The sequence below is a fragment of the Eubalaena glacialis genome, chromosome 11 (genome assembly GCF_028564815.1).
Source record: "Eubalaena glacialis isolate mEubGla1 chromosome 11, mEubGla1.1.hap2.+ XY, whole genome shotgun sequence".
Taxonomy (NCBI): Eukaryota; Metazoa; Chordata; class Mammalia; order Artiodactyla; family Balaenidae; genus Eubalaena; species Eubalaena glacialis.
In genome coordinates this window covers 113,312,656-113,334,724 of record NC_083726.1, presented here as the reverse complement: position 1 = coordinate 113,334,724, position 22,069 = coordinate 113,312,656, and the positions used below count along the sequence as shown (strand labels likewise).

The following is a 22,069-nucleotide window of genomic DNA, read 5'->3' as shown; positions in this document are numbered from 1 at the left end:
AGGGCCAGCTGTGCTTGATTCTATACGACAACCTCTATCCACAGGAAACAGGAAGGTTCAGAGGGTCCAGGGCCGCATCCTGGGTCCTCACAGCTTTTAGATGGTAAACTGAGTCAGTGGAGGCCAGCCAGAGGAGGAGGTGACCCTTAGAAATATGGGGAGGGTCAAGGCACATCTTCCGGCCTGGGCAGAACTTCATCGGTTTAATTTCCATGCAGACTGGTCCTCAGATGCTGTCTACTAAGACGGACTGAAGAGCTCCCATGGAACTTTCTTCCAGGACCCCACCACTCCCATCTGTTGAATTCCACCATCCTTGCAGGCCCCGCTCTGTTCTCGCCTAACTAGTTAAGCCCCTCCAAAGCCCAAGTCCTTCTAGAGAACATACAGTCTGTCCTGCTCCCTCGGCAGGGGTCTCCTATGCTGTCAGAAGAAGTACTGTGGCCTTTGTTCTTTCTCCCAGTACAACGCACTGCACACAGTAGGTGTTCAACCATTTTGCTTTTGTTCTGGAGGGTTTTTTTTTGGGGGGGGGTGCATTAACATTCAATAAAACCGCATTGATTTAGTCCCTCCAGTGTCAGGAAATTCAGATGTGGTGTGTGGAATAACATGATCACTATTCAGTACAAATTAGAGCTTTTGATTCTATTTCTAATTCCACTAAATAGGACTTGTGCGTTTAAAAAAATATTTTTAGTTTGCAATGTGTGATTACATAATGGAGGCCTAGTCATTTTTTTTTTCATTAACATTCATTTCCCTTAGCAGTTCCTTTCTGCGTCTTTGTTTCTGATTTGAGCTGTGGTTCAATGTATTAAAATTGCATTCCTTAAAAAGAAGTTCCAGAGCAGACTTTTTAACTGGCCCTCCCCACCCCTGTATTTCTGACTGGCCTGTGCCTGGGGCAGCTCACCTGGTGTGGAGTCAGGGGATCTTACAGGTGTGTTAACAGAGCTCCGGTATCAAGCAGAGCCCTCCACCCACCAGGGCAGCTCTTTGCAGGCAGCCAGCGTGGGGCACAGGGAGAAGCAGCATGGTGGGGTGTCCCTGAGGGAGGTGTCTATACCAGAACTAGGTGTGTGAACTCAGACGACCTATTTACCTCTCTGAGCCTTGGTTTTCTCATCTGTAAAATGGGGATGCTAAGTCCTAGATGAGAAAAAGTGCCTGGCACATGGCAGGCACTCAATACATTCTCTCATTTGCAGGGGTCCCTGTGGGAGTCTGTTGGGGGCCTTGCTGCTTCTCCAGCTGCCTTCATCCCCAGAATTACACCACATCTACTGAAGCCAGAACTCCGAGCCCCGAGCAAAGATGAACCCCCAAAACCTGAGTACAGGGCAACACAGCAGGGGCTAGTATAGTTCACGGAGAGGGTAATGACAAGCAACAAGAAACGTGCCAGAGAGCTGGGCATATATCTGAAGAAAACCATAATCTGAAAAGATACGTGCACCCCAATATTCATAGCAGCACTATTCACAATAGCCAAGATATAGAAACAACCTAAATGTCCAATGACAGATGAATGCATAAAGAAGATGTGGTGCATATATACAATGGAATGCTACTCAGCCACAGAAAAGGATGAAATAATGCCATTTGCAGCAACATGGCTGGACCTAGAGATCATCATACGACGTGAAGTAAGTCAGACAGAGAAAGACAAATATCATATGATATCACTCACATGTGGAATCTAATTAAAAAATAAAGATAGAAATGAACTTATTTACAAAACAGCAACAGACTTAGAGATATTGAAAACAAACTTATGGTTATCAAAGGGGAAACATGGTGGGAGGGATAAATCAGGAGCTTGGGATTAACATATACACACTACTATATATAAGAGCCTGCTGAATAGCACAGGGAACTCTACTCAATATTCTGTGATAACCTATATGCGAAAAGAATCTAAAAAAGAATGAATATACATATATAAATATATATATATACGTATAACTGAATCACTTTGCCGTACACCTGAAACTAACACAACATTGTAAATCAACTTACTCCAATAAAATTAAAATATTAAAAGTTAATTAATTAATTAATTAAATGCCTTGCTGAGCCCCTCCCCCCAACAAAAAAAGAAATGTGCCAGAGAGACACAGCGCAGAAGATAAAAATGCTAGAAAGAATGCCTGCTGGAGAACTAGGAAACACACTTAGCCACATTCGTAGCAGGACAACCACAGCCCAGAAATAAAGTACCTTGCCCTGAGCAGATGCAGGGTCAGGCGACAGCAAGACACAAAGAGAGGACAGAAAAGCACAACTGATCACGATAAAGAACAAGAGCTGACGTGGTGACCCAGCCCCTGCCGGCCAGAAAAGTGAATCCCGAGGACACGTGGCTGGTTAGAGTCAGAACTGTTCCCGGTGCTCAGCATCCCGAGGGGCAGGCTGGGTTGAGCCCGTGACCCTGGGGCCAGGTTGCCTGGGTTCAAATCGCAGCTCAGCCTCTTAGGAGCCGTATGACCTCAAGCAAGTCACTCCAGCTCTCGCAGCCTTGGTTTTCTCATCCATAACATGGGGAGAATAATAATAATAGTTACCTATCTTGCAAGGCTGTAGTAAGGACCAATGAGTCCACTGGAGCCAAGCTCTTAGCCACGCCTGGTGCATTTCTGTGCATCCAGCCTCAAGGCACAGGTGGGAAGGGGGTTCCTGACATTCTGTGTTGGATCAGGGTAGCGCTGCGGGAAGCTGGTCTCCTTCCCCCACCTCAGCACCAATGCAACCTTCCAAACCAGCGGGCAAGGGTTTGTGTTTACACGGCTTCAATGTGGCAAAGCTCCATCCATTCACCAAATCCCGGAGCTCAACACGGAGTGATCTCTAAAGTAAATAAAGTGAAAATAAGCCAATCGCCCAGTAATAGGAGATTTTCCTCTTGTCTGCCCTGGTAATTCAGCCATTGGAGCCAGCCTCCTATTCCCCTGAGTTAAAAAGGGAGTTCAGGAAGCTGCCTGGCCAGAAATGCAAGTGCAGGTCTGGGAGGCGGGCGACCACACCGCTGGATCCTGGATCCGGCAGGTCTCAGTACACCCACAGCGTGTGCACTATGTCTTGCCCTTCTCAGCTTTCCTCTCGGCCCAGCAGGACACGGAGCTGCACAGACCCAGGGGTCCCGGGAGCTGAGGGCCGGGGCCAAGCCAACTAGCCTCAGGGCTGCTCTACTATGCAAATAAAGGGCCACAGGCTCAGTGGGTTCAGAGGCCCTTGGAATCTGAGCCTCGTGGGACACCTGTCTGCTCCCTCCTCCCTGCATCTTCCAGAACCGCTGGATTGTCACCAGAGTCAGGCTCTGCTGCCTCTGGGCTGCTCCCCCGTGACTGCCCCCTCGGCCACGCCAGCCCGACCAGGATGTGTCAACAAACAGGCAGGGGAGAAAGTACTGCTGACATTCTGAGAAACCAGGGCTGGGAGCCAAAACAAACTGACAAAGGGAATGCAACGTCTCGGAAGAATCTGTCGCAAAAGAAAAGCTCATATTCCTCAAGCTGGGAGAGGCCCCTGAGTGTCACTTAGTCCCCCAGACGGTGGCCCCTGAGAGTCCCCTCAGGCAGACAAGCCACTCCCCACACTGGCCTTCAAGAGGGTCTTCCTGTGTCTGACCCAGTCCATCCGTCCCCGTGACCTTGTCTGAACGGGCAGAGCGGTTACAAGGCAAGAAAGAAGGGAGAGACCAGCCTGAAGCAGGTGCAGAGGCCGCAGAGGACAGAACCTGCAGGGCACTTCCTCCCCATCACCTCGGGCTCAACCACAGATGAAGTCAGGGCCAAATCGGCCTTGGAGAACAGCGGGGAAGGGATGACAAGGACCAAAAGGTCACGAGCTGAGTCGTGGAAAGGGACAGGGAGTCTTGTCTGTGCCAAAGCTGTTGGTGCGTCCAAGCCTCCAGGGCCAGTGAGGTGTGAAGCTGTGGGCCCCGGCTCTGGGGCAGCCAAACTGCCTGCTGCAAATCCTGCCTCTGCCGGTTACTGGCTGTGTGACCCTGGGCATGGTGCTCTGCCTCTCTGTTTCTCATGTACTCTTCCTGTAAAGCGGGAAAGATAGCAGTGCCTACGCCACTGGGTTCTCGTGAGGCTTAAACAAGCAGATGCACGTCTGGCGCTCGATGTGTGCTGGCTGTCATCAGGATGACAATTCGCCCAGGACATCCTGGCTTCTGCCCGTTGTCCCAGCATCATTGCCAACACTCTGCCTTTCACTCTCAAACGTGAACGGGTTGCAGGATGGATGGTCAGGCTGAGTAGCTCTTGTCTTTTTTTAGGTCCCCCTGGTTGCCTCCCTGCTCCACGCTGCCTGAGGATCGGACAAGCAGGTCCCCAGAGGGTGTGTCCCCAAAGGTAGCTCTGCCCCGTGCCGGAAACTTGCTCAGTTTTCCTTTCCTCCTTTTCTCCTCCCTTTGTCTCCCGGTCTCCCGCCTGTTCTCTCCGCTGCTTCCCTATGGGTGCCACCTCATTTACTTTCTGACTTTAGTGGGGACTCCCCTGGCTCTGCACACGGGGATGGGATGCTTTCTGGCTCACTGACTAGACTAGGTAGGTCTTACCACATTTCCCTTAGAGAAATGGAAACCCTCTGAGACGTCAAACATGACTTGACCACCAGACGGGTGAATGGAAATCATTTTCCATTTTGTGTATGGGTGTGAGTGTGTATTGTTTAAGAGGGAAAAAGAGAATAACAGTTGGAAAGGGTCCATCCGATGTGGGGGTCTGTCTGTGAAAAACCCCACCCAGGGCTATTTTATAAAGGGAGAGGCTGGAGGCTGCCCCCCGCATGGCAGTGGAGAGGGCCAGGAGCTCAGGGGTCGGCACCCTCTCTGCCACTCACTCACCACTGGTGAAGGACCGTGATTTCTGAAGCCTCAGTTTCCCCATATGTAAAACTGAGCACACTTGGCCCTAGGTCACCCAGATGCTCTGACACTGTGAGAGGCCTGGCCCTGTTCTTAGGATCCTGAAAAGGCACTTGTGGAATTCCACAATATTCTGCAAACACATCTTCAGGGTCTGTCCAGCCCTTTTCATGGGTGAAACACAGGAAGGAACCAAGGCCTGGGACAGTGTGACAACCTGAACGAATTCTCGCCCAAGGAGTAATGGCAAATGCCTGAGGGCCCTGAGCACGGACACAGCACGCATGCATGTTCTGTGTGGGCGTGAACTCAGCGACTGACTTACCAGATCCCTGGGGGATCCCCCAACAAACTCCCTCAGCCCGGCCACCCCCCAGCTGCCTGTGGGCTTAGCAAACCCATGACAGGGAGCCTCGAGGCAGGGGTGCAGGCCATAGCTACTGCAGCCCCGATCCCGGTGCTTGGGACCATCACAGGCTCACACATCTCCAATCACCACCAAACCCGACGCTGCTCCAAACCTGGGCTTCCCTGTCCAGCATTGGAACCCCAATCTCCATCACCATGGTCTCTTCCTCCGCTCAGGCCTCTGACATTTATTTAGCTGCCAGATTGGATCTATTCCAGCTTTCTCTGGTTCAGTCCCTGACCCACCACTCATGTGCTGTGTGACCTTGGACAAGTTGTTGACCTCTCTGAGTCTCAGTTTCCTCCTTTACAGAGTGGAGACAGTAGTAACAATCTCTTCGTAAGGTTGTTGGGAGGACTACATGGGATCCTGGGTGGAAATGCCCTACCACAGGTCCTGGCCTATAACAGACTGTTTCTCCTCCTACCCTCGCCCCTTTTAGCAGCATCCCTGGTCCTGCCCTTCTCTGCATGCCCTGCAGCCCGGCTCAGCCTCCTCTCCTTCCCGGGTTCTCCTCCCACAGCATCCTTGGCTTCCCAAATACCGCTGCCAAATGACAAGTTCTTCTGAACCCCAGTGACCTCACTGCCCTTCTCAGAACCCATCCCAAAATGCCCAGGCCGAATAAGAAGCGCAAGTTCCCTGGCCTGACACACCAGGCCTTCCCCGACCTCGTCCCAACCAACATTCTGCACCACACTGCCCACTGCGTTTTCCCTGGTCCCCAGACACCGCCACCTCCCCGCCTCTGCTGAGACGTCCCTGCCCCCAAATGCCCTGACCCAGCCTCCTCCTCAAGGCCCAGCCGAAGCGCCACCTCCAGAGGGCCACCTGACCCATTCCTTGCAGAGGTGACCACCCCCTCCTGCAAACTCACCCTAGACTCACGTTATTCATCACCCTTTCCAGTCAGTACTGAGAGGCGAGGGGACCTCCGAGGGCTGACACAAGCCTCTCATTTATCCCCCAAAACTGTGCACAGAGCAGCTCTGACGGGCAAACACTACCCAACATGGCCATGCATGGTAATGTCACCCAAAAAAGGACACGAACCCTGGACCCTCAAACTAAAATAATTCCAATTCTATACAGAGTACGCTGCCCTAGCAAGTTTCATATTCCTAGGCCCACAGCCTTGATAAAAAGATTCTTTGGTACCTGCTGGTTTCTTCCAGAGACAGGCAACTCACTGCCTCATGAGTTAGCCTCTTCTCCTGGACTCTGATCCGCCCCCTTCCGAGGACCCCACCCTCCGGGCCTTTCCTGCTGTCTGGAGCCGCTCAGAACTAAGTCATCTGGGGTCCCTGGTATCCTCTTCAGATACCAAACCCAGGGCAGACTCCCAGCAAGGTCACTGCGTGTATGTGGACAGACGTATGTAGTCAGAGGGCTTTCCTGTGCACGCACACACATACACACACACATAGGCCAGAGTCAGCAAGGCTGGCTGAGTCACGCAGCCAGACCACATCTCAAGCGGGGCCAGGGAGGAAGTGCCGCCCCATTTCCTGACCCTCCTTTGCTCTGGGAGGTTCTCTTTCTGTCTCTTTGTCTTTCTGACTCCGTCTCTCCCAGCGCTTTGTTTCTACTCAGGGCCACAGCCTGCTGTCCTGGCCCTGTTGCAAGGGCTCCCAGCAGCACTGACCTCCAGGTGAGGACTTCTGGCTTCCAGAGCTGCCATCCTGAACAAGTCACTTCACCACTCTGAACCTCGGTTTCTTCTTCTGTGAAATGAAGAGGCTGGGTGTGGCGACAGGGTCCCTGAGGTCCCTTCTCATCTCAGACCGGGGGCTTCTGGCCCTCCTCTAGTCCGCACGGGGTTCAGAGCGTCAGGGGGGCCAGGGCCAGGCGGGGTCTGGGGACAGGGGTGGGGAGTCCGGCTGCTCCCTGGGGCGCACACCTCGGAACTCCATGTGCTGCACACACTCGCTGGCCCCCGCGGCGGGCCAGAGAGCAGGAAGCGCCACCCGGCCTGGCTGCCGGGCAGGGGAGTGGGGGGCGCCCACCCGCACCTCCCACCCGCACCTCCCACCTCCCTCCCTCCTCCGGACCCACCTTGCACCGGCCGCCGCCGCCTCGACTCCGCCGCCACCGTGCGCCGCCGGCCCACAGCTGTCAGGCACCGCCCGCTCTCCCGCCGCTCCGCGCGACCCCGCGCCGCTGAACCGGCCCCCAGCGGAAGCGGCGCCGGGAGCCGCCGCCTCCTGGGCGCCCTCCGGGATCTGCGCGCGTCCGCCGCGTGGGGACCGGGCCGGTGGCGACCTCTGACTGCCCTGCGGGGGAGCCTGGGTGTCGAGGGCGGGGCTGCTGGTAACAGCCTGCCTGACTGGTCGGGCTTCCTGGGCCCCTCTGTTCCGGAGTCCCAGAGGCCTCTTGCCCCCATTCTGGGATGTTTCCAGGCATTTCTCTAAAGGTGGACATCAGTCCCTGGCCTTAGCAGCCCGCTAGAAAAAGTTACAGACCAGGTGAGTCTCCCTGAAAACCTGCAGGCCCCCTCCAGCTGGTATCTCTGGGGTTTTGTCCTTTATACATTTCTGCCTCTTCTGCACATTCTACCGTGGTCATGAGGGCTTGTGTAATAAAAAGCATCCAATTAATAAAGCATTAAATAAATCTTCAAAGGCCTCCCGAGGCAGTCGGGCTGAAGGATGACCCTGAGCCTGGCACACAGGGCCCTCCACGCACACTCTCTGGACACGAGCTAACTTTCCAGACTCACAGCTTCTCCCCGAAACACACACATGCAGCCACGCTCTGGCGGCCACACACCAGCTGCCGGGGGCTCTTGCTTTGCCTGGAATGCGCTTTCCCATTCTTCTCTGCCTGCACACGAAATCCTACTCATCCATCCAGGCCCCACTGAAATGCCTGCTTCTCAGGGAATCCTTCCCCAGACGCCAGCCCCAACAGAACTCTCAGCCCCTTCTTGGTGAACCCACGGTTCCCTCGCTGGTTTATAGATTAGCATCTCCTTTCTCTCCTCGGTTCTGCTCCCCTCCCCTCCACACCAAGCCCCGTTCCAGGAGGGATGGAAACACTCGATAAACACTTATCAAGATGCTGTTATAAATTGCTATGTGCTGTGGACGTGCCTCTCCATGAAGCCCGGGTACCACAGGCTCACAGCCTCCCCTCACCCCACCAGAGCGAGGGGATGCACCAGAGCCGTCCCCACCAGAGGTTCAGAAGGCTGTCAGGCCTCCCCCGTCCTCCTTCTCGCACCCCTGCCCCACGCACTGGGTTTCTCCGTCCCTGCTCTGGGGTATGCCTGCTTGCGTCAGCCCCAAGGTCAAAGATGACTGTGTCCATCTCTGAGTCTTGTGCTGCCCCGTCATACACATGTGAGGGCTGGCCTTCCAGGTAGCAGAGCAAGCTGCACAGATGGCCTGCCCTTCTCCCAGCCCCTTGAGGGGAAAGGAGGACCTTTATTATCAGCGTCCGAGGATTGCAAGGGCTCGTGTAGCTCATCTGATGTGAAGCCTACCCACCCCCGAGGGCAGAGAGATCAGGGGCATCAGAGGTACCTACCATTGCTGTCGTTGTTGTTAAAAGGTAGTATTAATACTGTTACGGTGTGGGTTGAGATTGCCTTTCGAGTCCTAAAGCCATTCCACGTACTGATGCTTGTTTGCCCCCCCGGGTCCCATGAGGTCTTAAGATATCAGCAGTGAAGTACACGTCTGGAGCCAGAGACCTGGCTTTGGACCTCGGTGCTCCAACCTGTCTGCTGTGACCTTGACGAGTTACTGAACTTGCCTCCATTGCTAGCATGTGGGCAGTGACAGTTCCTCTATCACAGGGTTGCTCTAAGGATCTAAATAAGAGTGTGTCTTTAAAGGGTTTAGAATAGTAGCTGGTACATAAAAAATGCCGAATGCGTTGGCTCTTACTGATTCTTTGCTACTGTTCATTGTATTATTTTACAGGTGGAGTAACTGAGGGTTGGAAAGGTTGAGACTCATCCAAGGAATCACTGCTTCCAAGGGGCTGTTTTTCTCACCAAACTCCACTTACGCTTTGTGAAGGAGCTGCTGCCCACCCCCCACCCCCCGCGGGGGCGGGCAGTCCGTGGGCTTGCAGGGCACACTTCAGGGAGATGCGCTCTCCTCTTCCTGAGTCCCCCCCCAACCCCCCCAACCCCCCCACCACGGCGGCGTCTCTGTGTTTTCTTGCTAATGTGCTGCTCTCAACTATAATGGGAGGCCAGTTGCTCCTGTGTGGTCCCCCAGGGGAACAGTGGAAACATTCCCAGTCCAAGTGCAGGAATTCCCTGCTGGCCCTTCTTCCTTATTATCAGCAGCTACGATGACAGAATTTCCAACAGGTGGAAGCCAAAAAAACAAACAGACCTTTCAATGTTGACTCTCCCGGGGCACCATGCAGAAGGACAGCATCTGTCCTGCCTCCCAGAGAAAATGTAAAATTTTTTTAAAGCTATTTTTTTAAAAGCTACAGTTGTCTCTTGACCCATTGGAAAAGAAAAAATAATCAAGACTACAACTGCTTAACGTTATTTCAGGAAAAACAATACAGAGGGTATAAAACATCTCACTAGACAGCAATAAAAGATGAGATTTGTAGTAGGATTTTGCTACTGATTCAAGAGGTTGTAAGTCCTCCGAAGTCCCATGGAATGTCCGTGGTGATGCCTTCGGCCTGCCCCTAGTCTCCGTCCCCGGTTTGTCACCTGGGCTCAGGTTTCCTCGCCTCTTTCTGCACAACGACCTTGACTGAATACTTTTATTCTCTCCTGCACCCCAATGCTCCCTACACAGGACGGCCAGATGATGACAAATACAAAGCACAGTCTAGACCTGTCCCCTCTCTGCACAAGAAAACCTTCCATGAACACCCTTTCTGTGTTTTCTGAATGAACTCCAAAATCTTTAGGCTGGCCTCCAAAGCCCTCAGCACCTGTGAGCTCGCTCCTTCTGACTCACCGACAACAGGCCTTTAAGAGCCCCTCCTTTGCACTCCAGCATCAGTGCTGTGCTCACTTTGTTCTCCGGCCCAAAGGGCCTTCCCTGCCGTCTCCATCCAAAGTCCAGGGCCAGATCCAACTCTCACGCTGCCCCTGCACAGGAAGCCTTCGCCCTCACCTCACAGCCGGGGGGCAACATCCTACTCCCCACCCCCGACTCCCAACCATGTCTCCCAGAGACGCGATCGCACTGCCGCCTCATACCCAATTTATTTCTGGAGTTGGTGTCCCAGAGGGGAAGGGGATAGAGAGGTAGAAACAAACTAACTCTTTGGCTTTGAGCAAACCGGGAAGTTTCTCCCACCTTCAGTTTCCTCATGCGTCATATGTCGCTAACGCAGGACGGACCTGACGAGGTTGCCGTGGGGAGCAGAGGGGATAATTCACGTAGGCAGCACTTAGTCCGGAGCGTGGGACTAAGTCAGGGCTCACAGTGATAGAACGGAAGAAACGAGGAGAGAGACAGGGTGGGGGGAAGGCAGGGCGGGGGGATAGAAAAGAGGAGGGGATGGAAGGAAAGAGAAGGGAGAAAAAGAAATCGATTACCTCCTTTTTCTACTGGAGTCAAAGGACTTGCCTCTTCTTAGATGAAACACACACACATAACCTTCCTTGGAGACAAAGTTTGACATAAAAATGACATCAGGATCAGGGAAAGGGTGAAATCAATTAATATTTTTAGGTCCACTGTGTACATTTATGAGCTGAATCCTATTAGAAACTTAACATTTTCAAAATGGGAAAAACAGTGGCAATCACCCATCCACCCCCATTGCTTTTCTGCTAAGGAAATGGCAAAGGGCAAGAGCTGGTTAAGAGGCAGAGTCCAGACTGAAAAGCTTTCAGCCCAGAGCTCTTACCTTCCTTGTACATCACTTCTCCAGGCTTGGGAAAGACACAGTAAAACCTCCTACTCAGAGGGTAACTTCCAGCATGAGAACATAAAGCATTTGATAAACCAGTTCTCCAAAAAGCAACTATAAAGCTTGGTCAAAACTGTCACAAACAACCATTTCAGCCCTCCAGAAACTGACCGAAAACATGCCACAAACTGAGAAATGTTTGTCCACGAAAACGACTGAATTTGTGTTCTTGCCTGGAGCTGTTCCCATCCCCAGCAGCTCTGTTGTTTGATGCTTCAACCAGGGAAGACTGGAAAAACGAGCAGTGCTTTGTCATTGCCAGGGTGGCCTCTGTATTTGGAGAGGTGTCAATTTACACAGTGATGTCAGAAGCAAGTGCACATGGACGGCCCGCGGCCCTGCTAGCTTGACACTGGTGAGCAATGGACTGCTGATTACCTGGAAATTTAACAGGAAACTGAGGGAGGTGAAGCAGCCATGGGGAGAGGGATAAACTCTCCACGTATCTCGGGTTGACCCACGTTGCAAGCACTGCACAGACAGGAACAGCCCACGGCACCCACACAGTGCTGGCCAGTGGAACCTGCCCACGCGTACGGTGGAGATGCAAGGGCTTGATGGAAAACAGAAGCCTGGGCAGACTTGGAAAAAAAAAAAAAAAACCTGTACATTGGAGTGTGCTGCCCAGCTCGCTCACAGATTTATCCGCAGAGAGTGGAGGTCTTACTGGCTCGCGGTACTTGAGCCCAACCTGTGACCAACCTTTGGTTGAACACTGATCTAAGAAGACAAAGGGCGACTATAGAAAGCTAGGCTCAAGAATAAAACACAAGAAAAACCAAACAGCAGAGGCCTTCATGGATGCACCCTGCAGAAGTGGTAAACTTAGCAGATTTAGTGCGGGCAAGTTATTAAACAAACACACACACACCAAAAACCAACACCATTCAGTGGAAAATTAGAAGACATCGTCGCTAAATATACTATGTAAAATACCCAGTTTTCACCAAAGAAATTACAAGACAGGCAAAGTAACAAGAAAGTGTGACCATATTCAGAAAAAAAAAATTGCAGTCAAGAGAAACTGTCTCTGTGTGTCCCTAAGATGTTGGGTTTATCAAACAAAATCTTTACAGCAGCTATTATAAATATGTTTAAGTAAGTAAAAGAAACTATGTTAAAAAATTTAAGGAAAGTATGACAACAATGCTTCAATGAATTTTAAAAACCTCAATAAAAAGGTAGAAATTATACAAATGAATCCATTCTGAAACAATGGAGGCCACAGAGGAATGGACTGGCATATTCACAGTGCTGAAAAATATCTTCCCAGATAACCAAAGACCAGGATAATGTTTTACTAGCAGACACACCTTACAAGAAATACTAAAGGAAGTCCTTTAGGCTGAAAGAAAGTAACACCAGATAATACTCAAAACCACAATAAGAAATGAAGAGTTCCAGAAATGATGAAGACGTGTGTAAATACAAAAGGCTCTATAAATATATTTTCTCATTTCTTCTCCTAACTTCTTTAAAAGAAGTTGTATAAAGCAAACATTATAACACTGTATTATTGGGTAGAAATAGCTATGTAGAAATAGATATGATAATAATGGAACAAAGGAGGGAGAGGAAAGGAAAATATATCGAAACAAAGTTTCTAGAATTAATTTAGTGTTATTCTCAATTAGATTGCAGTAAGTTGAGATGCATATTATAATACTTAGAGCAACCATCAAGAAAGTACTAAAAATATAGCAAAAAAATCAATGGAGGAATTAAAATGATACACTAAAAATAGTTATTTAACACAAAAGAAGGAAGGAAGGGAGGAGGAGAGGAATTTAAAAAGACACGAGAAAAATAGAAAACAAATACCAAAATAGCAGATGTAAATCCAACCATATCAGTAATTACACTAAATGTAAATGGGCTACTGTGATATTGTGATTTATGATAAGAAATATATATTTGGTCTTTGCCCATGGTTTCTGACTCACAGCTCCCAAAACCCTTGGGACTTCCTAAGTGATTAGAGCAATAGGGGCATCTTTTGTTATAATATTTGGTCTCCTGTCCTCAGTTCCCCAAATAGCTTCAGAGTCATACAGGTAAAATGGGTGTCTTGTTATTTATAACAAGCCCCTTTCTACCACAACTGAGTTTATGTTAATGAGATGACTTTTGGAAATCCCCTAAAGATGGGGGAGCTAGTTGGCAGGGGAACAAACCATGAATTGCGAGTTGGAACTTTCAGTCCCACCCCCTGATTTCTGGGCAAGGGAGAGGGGCTGAAGGTTGAGTCAATTACAATAGCCCACGATTTAATCAATCATGCCTGTGTAATGGGGCCTCCATAAAATCCCCAAAGGATGGGGTTTGGAGACCTTCCAGGTTGGTGAACCAGAACACTTCCATGTGCCACCATGCTGGGCGCCAAACTCCACCGGGACAGAAGCTCTTTTGTTTGGGACCTTGTGCTGTGTATCTCTTGATCTGGCTGTTGATTTGTATCTTTTGATATCCTTTGTTTCCTGAGTTCTGTGAGCAACTCTAGCAAATTAATCAAACCAGAGGAGGGGGTCGTGGGAACCTCCAGTTTATAGCTGGCTGGTCAGAACCACAGGTAACAACCTGGACTTGCAATTGGCATCTGAAGTGGGGGACAGGCTTGTGCGACTGAACCCTCAACCTGTGGAATCAGATGCTATCTCCAGGTAGTGTCAAAATTGAATTGAAAACCCAGCTGATGTCAGAGAATGGCTTGGTGGTGTGGGAAAAAAGACCCACGCATGGAACTGGGTACAGAATTGTCACTAAACACTCCACTTAAAAAGCACAGATGATCAGACTGAATAAAAAAGAGCAAGACCAAACTATATTCTGTCTACAAGAGAAGTAGAGTAGAGTAGAGTAGAAGTAGAGTTCCTTTGGCTTAGAGTCAAAGGAACAATGAGATTAAAAGTAAAAGAATGGAGGAATTCCAGTTTCAGCTGTAACAAGTAAAGAGCTTGGAACTCATCACTTCTATACTTGTGACGAGATAAAAGCTGAACCAACTGAAAATAAATGAATATCTTAGAAAATGAATATCAGAAAATGGACGTCACAGGCAAGGCACCATCCTGGGGGAACAGGTGAATATGGAGAACCACAGCCTCGATCAGATCATCTGGGGAAGAAGTCGCTGTGGCCATAAAAGGGTAGAAACACTTAAATGATAATTTTGATGAACTGGTGGAGGCTGAGTGTGGATTTGCTGCAGAGTGAGAATCTCCTGGAGGTGCAGTTTTAGGGAGGCCCCCCCACTTTTACGAGTTCTACCTTCAGGAACCCACTGGATTCTCAAGGTCAGGACCCGACACAAATTCCCTCATGTTTCAGGCAGAGGTTGGGGGAGGTAACCATTTTTATATATGCCCAGAACATTCTCCATAACGAAGTTCTGCTCTCCAAGGGACCAACTTTACCAGAGTCTTATCCACTGGGGGGGGAAGGGCAATTAACCAGCTCCAGTTCCCTAGAGCCTTCCTGTCTCACCTGAAGATATACACACTATTATATATAAAATAGATAACCAACAAGGACCTACTGTATACTACAGGGAACTCTACTCAATATCTTGTAATAAGCTATAATGGAAAAGACTCTGAAAAAGAATATAAATGTATATATATATGTGTGTATGTATAACTGAATCACTTTGCTATACACCTGAAACTAAAACAACATTGTAAATCACATATACTTCAATTAAAAAATAAAGGGAAAGAAAGACAAAGAAAAAGAGAGAAGGAAAATGACACAGGTCAGAAACTTGGATCTATATAATCAAAGGGAGACCATCAGGAAAGGAATAAGTGAAGTAAAATAAAATTTTTTACTTATCTCATTCTTAATTGATCTAATTGATAAATATTTGTTTAGAGTAATAGTAATAACAACATTTGGGGTGATTATACCATATAGATAAGTGAATGACAGCAATATTATAAGGGACAGGAGGAAGAAATTGAGAAGGAAAAGAAAGAGGGGAAAACAAAAAAAGAAACAAAGGACAAGTGTAACAAATATAAGGTGGTTATAAATGCAGTAGATATTAATCCAATGTTATAAAAAATCACTTAAAATATGAATGTCAAATACAGAAATCAAAAGACCGAGATTGTCACAATGAGTAAAAGCACAAGACCCAACTATATGTTGTCTATAAGAAACCCAATTTAAATATAAAGACACAGATATATTAAATAAAAGGGGGGCACCATGCTACACTAATCAAAGGAAAGCTGCAGGAGCTACATTAATATGACAAATCAGACTGCAGAACAAGGTAGGTTGTCATGGATAAAGAAGGACATTACCTAGTGATACAGGAGTCAATTCCCCAGGAAGACTCAATCCTTAACATGTACGCACCTGACAGCAGAGTGTCAAAATAGAAAGCAAGGAGAAAGAGACAAATCCACTATTACAGTTGGAGACTTCAGACCCCTCTTTCAGTAACTGATGGATTCAGTAGGCAGAAAATCAATAAGGATATAGTTGAACTGAATAGCACAATTAATCAACTGGATCTAAGCAACACTCACATAACACTTCAACAAAAGTAGAATACACAGTCTTCTCAAACTCACATGGAACATTCAGCAAGATAGACACATTCTGGACCATTAAACAACATTTATACACAATTTAAAAGAATAAAAATAATACAAAGGGTGTTCTCACCGCAACAAAATTAAAGTAGAAATCAATAACAGAAAGATAGATGGGAAAGCCCAAAATATTTGGAGATTGAACCACACGTTTCTAAATAACTCATGGTGAAAGAAGTCTCAAGTCAGTCTACCTACCTCTCCAACCATTACCTACTTTCCTGTCTCAAGAGAAATTTTAAAATATTTTGAACTAAATGAAAATGAAATACAACTTATCAAAATGTGTCGAATTCAGTGAAAGCAGTGCTTCAAGGGAAATTATAGGATTGAATGCATATATTAGGAAAGAAGAAAGATCTAAAATCAATAACCTAAGTTTCCATCTTAGGAAACTAGAAAAAGAAGAACAAATTAAATCTAAAGTAAGATCTTAATAAATGAAGGTGAAATGGTCATGGATTGGAAGATTCAATGTTGTTAAGATGTCATTTCTCCCTAATTTGATTTTTGGTAGAAATGACAAGTTGATCCTAAAATTTTATATGGAAAATGCAAAGACCTAGGGTAGCCAAGACAATTTTGTAAAAGAAAAAAAAGTTAGAGGATTTACGCCACATGATTACAAAACTTATTAAAAACCTTCAGTGATCAAGGCAATGTGGTATTGGCATCAAGACGGGCATATAGATTATTGGAACAGAATTGAAAGTCTAGAAATAAAACTTTACATTTATGGTCATCTGATTTTCAACTAAAGTAACAAGACAATTCAATGGAGATATGATAATCTGTGCAGCAAGAGGGACTGGGATGGGGGATATCCATAACCTAGATCCTTCTTTCACATCACACATAAAAATTAACTCAAAATGGATCATAGTCCTACGTGTAAGAGCTAAAACTATAAAACTTTTAGAAGAAAACATAGGAGAAAAGTCTTTGAGAAACCTTGTGAAAATATTTATGGCTCCAACACAAGAGCCATAAAAAATGGATAAATTGCACTTTATTAAAACTAAAAAACCTTTATGCTTCAAGAAACAACCTGAACAAATGGAAAAATCCAGCCACAGACTGGGATAAAATATTTGCAAAACATGTATTTGATAAAGGACTTGTATCCAGAATATAAAAAGAACTTTTACAACTCAATAAGAAGACAAACAACCCCACTGAAGAATGGATAAAAGACTTGAATAAACATTTCACCAAGAAAGACATATGAATAGCTAATAAGCACATGGAAAGGGGCTCAACGTCATTAGTCATTAGGAAATGCAGATGAAAACCACAGTGCGATACCACCACACACTCACTAGTGTGCTCTATTTAGAAGGACAGTATTGAGGAAGATCTGGAGAAATGGGAACACTCACACATTCCTGGCAGGAATGAAAATGGGACATCTACTTTGGATATAAACTTACCCAAAACCCAGCAAATTCACTCTAAGGAATCTATCCAAGAGAAATGAAGATGTGTTCACACAAAGACTTGTAAGTGAATGTTCACTGCAGCATTATTCATAATAGCTCTAAATTGGAAATAATCCAAATGTCTACCAGCTGCTGAATGGATAAACCCAATGTGGTATATCCACTCAATGGAATGCTATTTGGTGCTAGAAAGAAATGAAATACCTGTGCATTTTACAGCATGGATGAACCTAAACAAATCATGCTTCAAGAAGCCAGTTGCAAAGCCTATATATATATTATATGATTCATTTATATTAAATGCCCAGAAAAGTCAAATTACAGAAACAGAAAGCAGATCCGTGACTACCTGGGTCGGGAGATGGAAGTCAATGTTGACTGCAAATGAACTTAATAACATTTTTAGGATGATAGCAATGTCCTCAAACTGGCTTGTAGTGATGGTTGCACAACTCTATACATTTATTAAAAATAATTAAATCATATACTTGCAAGGGGTGAATTTTAAGGTATGCCAATTATACCTCAATAAATCTGTAAAAACAAAGTCTGATGCTCAGGACTGATTCAGCAAGGGAGATGTGCCCTCTGGAAGATGTAAGCCCAGAGAGACAAGTACAGACAAGGACATCCTGCTGTGACATAAATTCCCTCTCCCTCCCCCTCACCCACCCAGGCTGACTGCACGGTAGCCCCAGCCAAAGCCAGACCTGGTCAGGTCACACCTTCCAGTGGTCCATTGGCCCTGTGGGCCCTTGGATTTCACTGTCACGAGCTCTGGGACATGGTGTCAGGTTTCAGCCACCTGCTCAATACTTTTTAGCATCACGATATAGAGATAATTCTGATACCTGTGATAATCCATGTGCATTTATTATAAATCTAACAAAAATAAATTCTCATCTACAATCTTGGCTTTTGCACAGAAAAAGAACTAAATGTACTTTAATGCTTTGTACTTGCATAACCTGAGTGACACTTTCTGCCTCAACAAGAATACTTATCAAGCATCTAAAACATACTTGTTGTTTGTCCCCCAGGAATGAGTGTGTGTGTGTGTGTGTCTGTGTGTGTGTGTGTGTGCACTCTCCAGGAAACCTACGTGGAAGATGAGGCCTGGAGATGTCATTTGGTGTCTTGAGTGTTCTTTGAGGGACACATCTGGGAAGGAATGAAAGGCTGACGTCATCACTTCCTTTGCCAACTTTGTTGCTTTGGGACTTTTCTTTCTTTCTTTTTTTTTTTTTTAAGGAAGGAATTTTGTTAGGGCTGCAGCTGGCTTCCCCCAAAGAGGGATCAAACCAGCACATTTCCTGCTCTTGACTTTCCCTTTTACTCTGGACCCCGTCGCCAGCTGAGTTTTCCAAAATTCCTTAACAACTCATTTCTTGATTCTCATTCATTTCAGAGCAGATGTTGATGGAGCTCCTAGTTTGTGCAAAAGGCTATCTTAGATGCTGTGGGGCATACAGAGATGGCAGAGAATGGCCTGTCCTCGGAGAGTTTACAATCCAGTTCCAGCAGGAGGTAGACAAGGTGCACACAAATACCTAAACTAGAAGCTAACGTGGTAACAGTGATACAAACGGAGCCGTCAGAGTTTTGAGGAAGCGAGAAGCCTTTGAGGGGAAGAGTCAGGAAAAGTCTTTATGGAGAAAGTATTGCTGAAATCAGACCTTCAGGATGGATGTAACTGTGAGTGACAAAGTGGCAAGACCACTAGTAGAAGCAAAGATATGTACATGGAAGTAGAGGCTTTTAGAAATGGGAAAGCACAAGATGTATTTGGGAGAAAAACCATATCGTTTTGCTAAAATACAGAACTGTGTCCGGGAGCAGTAGCACATGAGTCTATAAATATAAGTTGAAGTCCAATCACGTGGGACATCGACTCCCAGGCAAGATTTTGATTCACTTCTGGGCAGGCAACGTGAACCTTCTCTGACTCAAAAGGCACATAAATGATGGAGACGCAGACTCTGGCTCCATCCTGACCAGATCCATAAGTCATACCTGGAGAATGTCCCCATATGGTCACAAAATATGGATGGTTCTCCTGAGTGACCTTTAATTCCCATCCAGCCTGAGACTGAAGCTCGGTGGGCCCTGGGAGGCCATGAACGGAAAATGAACTCTCATCTTTTGAGGCCCTGTGTGGCCAGAGCCAAGTATGGATCTTGCGGTAAGAGCTGGCCACCGGAGGATGTGCCCCGGGCGTGGTCTGCTCACAAGTCAGTCTCTTCTGAAGATTAGAAAGCGAGGATGGCCTTCCTACATGCATGGTCTCTCGTGTTTCAAGGACCAGGTGGGCTGGTCCCTACCGCTAGCACGATGGTCAGCCAATACGGGGCGAGCGCCCATGCTGTTTCAAGATCTGTCAGATAAATTGGTATTAATTCCACTGTACAGACAAAGGTTCTTAAGTGGAGGAACCAGGCAGGCTCAGGCAGGCTGTCAGAAGAGTTTAGAAGGTGACAAATATGCAGAATCTCTCCCAGCTCTCCTCCGGGGATCATTCCCTAGACGACTTGGCTGCTGGTGCCAGGAATACAAAACACCTGCTGGGGCCAGAAGTCCTGCAATGGAAGTAGAAGGGAAGGGCGCAAGAGAGGGTTCCTATCTCAGAAAGAGGGACGGAGGGGTCGGAGATGTAGTAAGTCAGACGACTGACTTTTAAAAAAAATTTTATTGGAGTATAGTTGATTTACAATGTTGTGTTAGTTTCAGGTGTACAGCAAAGTGAATGAGTTATACATATACATATATCCACTCTTTTTTAGATTCTTTTCCCATATAGGTCATTACAGAGTATTGAGTAGAGTTCCCTGTGCTATACAGTAGATCCTTATTAGTTATCTATTTTATATATAGCAGTGCATATATGTCAATCCCACTCTCCCAATTTATACGCCCCGCTTTCCTTCCTGGTAACCATAAGTTTGTTTTTTTCATCTGTGACTCTATTTCTGTTTTGTAAGTAAGTTCGTTTACAAGGCAGTAACTTCTGCTTAAATACCGTGGATCGGCCCTGAAATGGAAAAGGATGAGGGTGGGCGCTGGCTGTGACAGCTGGAAAATTAAACTGAGTTAATACAGAGACCGTGACAAGCCAGCAAAAAACAGGCCACCAGCATTCCAAAGAAGCTGCCATCAGAAGCCAGGTCGAGATTCGGGGCTGCTCAGTGGATTTAGTTAGCTGGACAACCCCTGGGTTCTTTTCCCACTTCAGCCACTTGGCAAGCTCTGTTGAACGTGGGCATTTTTTCCTCTGCTGAACTGATGACCTCCGACATGCCATCCACCCCTAAAACTCTCCATTCCTTTCTTTACCTCAGTAAATTTCACTACCTGGGCTCAAAGTATACGAAGGATCTGAAAAAGTCACGTGGTTCTGGAGATTTTAAATGTTTTGAAGCCAAAATATTTTATATTTAAAAAAAAATAGCAGAGTCCTGATCAGACAGTTAAATCGGGATACTCACTTTCTGGCATTTTCTTTGAGTGTATCACACACACACACAAAACACCATTTCTAAAGGTAGAAGAGAAGACAAAGAATTAGAAATAGAAGTAGAGAAAAAAGTAGACTCAGATACAATATTTTAGTGCATGCCTAACTTGCAAAAACCTGGATTTTAATTGAAAATATCTACAAGTCTAATTAAACTTGTAAAATTTTTCTAGAACGGAAGCCAACTCTACAGATCAGGTCATCAGTTCTCCTCATTCCTCTCCAGCCTCGAGCTTCTACACGTCTCCATGCTCATTCCTGCTCCTTGTCCTGGATTTTGCATCACAAATCGATGGCATCATATCCACCCGGACAAGAAAAGTCTTTCATTCCTTTCCCTCACCCCTGACACCCTCAGTCACCAAGTCCTGCAGATTCAATCTTCTGCATGTATGTTGACTGACAGCTCCTCTGCTTCCCATCCTGACATTGACTGCTCAAGGTCAAGGCCTCATCATCGCTCACCTGAACTATTGCCATGGCCCTGGAAACGAGCCGTGTCTCTTTATTCAGGGCGTGCATCCTGTATCAGGCTCTCTTAGGCCCGGGACGCTGTGATGAGTACGAGAGCCTCACTCACACGATTCTGGACAATAAAACCTCTAAGGTTTATTAATTAATGAAACCTCTAAGAGCCGGACAATAAAACCTCTAAGTAAGATCATTGTAAACTAGGGTAAGCTCTAGGAAGAAAGCAGAGGGAGAGGTAGCCGAGGGCAGAGGGGCTGCACAGACAGTGCAGCTCTAGGAGGACATGGGGAGCTGAGGCCTGGGGGAGGAGAGGCCGGCCTCACCCAGAGCGTTCCAGGGACCCAAAGACAGGAGGCTGGAGGCAGCGAGCAGGAGAGGCTGGTGCAGGGCGAGGCTCAGAGACCGAAGGATAGAAAGCCTTGCTGTCCTCAGGTTGGAGCTGGGATATTTTTCTAAGTGCAGTGGATACTAATGATAGGTTTTAATCAGGGGTTGGGGGGTGTGATGTAATCTGACTTATGTTTGTTGGAAATCACTCAATTAGCATTTGGCCAGTGGACCGGAGGGGGTGAAATGAATGAAGAGAGGACAGTTAGGAAACTACTGAGAGGTCACTGTGGCTTGGCCGAGCCGGACAGTAGAGAAAGTGGGGAGAAGGGGATGGATCCAGGATGTGTTCTGGGGAAGGGCCAGTCTTGATGTGTTGGTGTGGGGTCATGAAGGAGGAAGAGGATGTCTGATGGGAACTCACTGGTGGATGCTGGTGGTATTTATTATGCTGGGAAAAACGAGGGGGAAAGCAGGTTTTAGACAGTCAAGTGGAGGCCAAGAAGGCTTTTAGATACAGGATGCTGT

At 47.1% G+C, this 22,069-nt stretch overlaps 2 protein-coding genes across 3 annotated transcripts in view; both read right to left on the bottom strand.

Annotated features, from left to right (window-relative positions):
- Positions 1-7,370, bottom strand: part of CRACR2A (calcium release activated channel regulator 2A) — a 114,154-nt gene extending 106,784 nt beyond the window's left edge. For both annotated transcript variants that reach the window (XM_061205881.1, XM_061205882.1), the window contains exon 1: positions 7,344-7,370. The gene's annotated coding sequence lies outside the window, so the exon portion shown is untranslated. The remainder of the gene's footprint in view (positions 1-7,343) is intronic.
- PARP11 (poly(ADP-ribose) polymerase family member 11) overlaps positions 2,816-22,069 on the bottom strand; it is an 83,015-nt gene continuing 63,761 nt past the window's right edge. Inside the window, exon 12 of the transcript XR_009702603.1 lies at positions 2,816-2,850. The gene's annotated coding sequence lies outside the window, so the exon portion shown is untranslated. The remainder of the gene's footprint in view (positions 2,851-22,069) is intronic.